Raw genomic sequence first — 1,190 nt, 5'->3', positions numbered from 1 at the left:
GGGAACCCCAGAGAGACACAAGTTGATCCACGTGATCTTATTCTTAGCCGTGTGCGGCGCCCCCAGCCATCATAGTCCTTGATAATATTTTAGCGGTGCTTAGGCGAAGCCCTGCGACAGTAGTACATCAAGATCGTCACCACGCCGTCGTGCTGACGGAACTCTTCCCCGACACTTTGCTAGATCGGAGTCCGGGGATCGTCATCGAGCTGAACGTGTGCTAAAACTCGGAGGTGCCATAGTTTCGGTGCTTGATCGGTCGGGCCGTGAAGACGTACGACTACATCAACCAAACGCTTCCGTTGTTGATCTACAAGGGTACGTAGATCACACTCTCCCCTCGTTGCTATGCATCACCATGATCTTGCGTGTGCGTAGGAATTTTTTTGAAATTACTACGTTCCCCAACAAAGATGTCATGCAAGTTATTTTCCATAAGCACGTATGACGATGTTCGGAATACATGCCTACATTATATTAATGAACTTGAGCTAGTTCTGTGTCACCCTAGGTTATGACTGTTACATGTTGAACCACATCCGGCATAATTCTCCATCACCGATACATTGCCTACGAGCTTTCCATATATTGTTCTTCGCTTATTTACTTTCCCGTTGCTATTGCTATCATCACTACAAAATACCAAAAACTTTACTTTTACTACTGTTACCTTTTGCTACCGTTACCACTACTATCATATTACTTTGCTACTAAATACTTTGTTGCAGATACTAAGTTTCCAGGTGTGGTTGAATTGACAACTCAGTTGCTAATACTTGAGAGTATTCTTTGGCTCCCCTTGTGTCGAATCAATAAATTTGGGTTGAATACTTTACCCTCGAAAACGGTTGCGATCCCCTATACTTGTGGGTTATCAAGACTATTTTCTGGCGCCGGTGCCGGGGAGCATAGCTCTATTCTTTTAGTCACTTGGGATTTATATCTGCTTATCATTATGGAGAACTTGAAAGATCCAAGAACCAAGATTTATCCCTCAACTACGAGGGGAGGTAAGGAACTGCCATCTAGCTCTGCACTTGATTCACCTTCTGTTTTGAGTAAGCTTGCGACACCTAAAACTGCTTCTGCTATTCGTTATGGTATGTCGCATGTTATTGATTATGCTACTTCTGCTATACATGATACTTATTATGAAACTACTTCTATGCTTGATACTACCGTGCCACTTG

This window comes from Triticum dicoccoides, chromosome 3A (assembly GCF_002162155.2).
Source record: "Triticum dicoccoides isolate Atlit2015 ecotype Zavitan chromosome 3A, WEW_v2.0, whole genome shotgun sequence".
Taxonomy (NCBI): Eukaryota; Viridiplantae; Streptophyta; class Magnoliopsida; order Poales; family Poaceae; genus Triticum; species Triticum dicoccoides.
The sequence above is the reverse complement of the archived record's forward strand: the minus strand, read 5'-3'. Positions refer to the sequence as shown.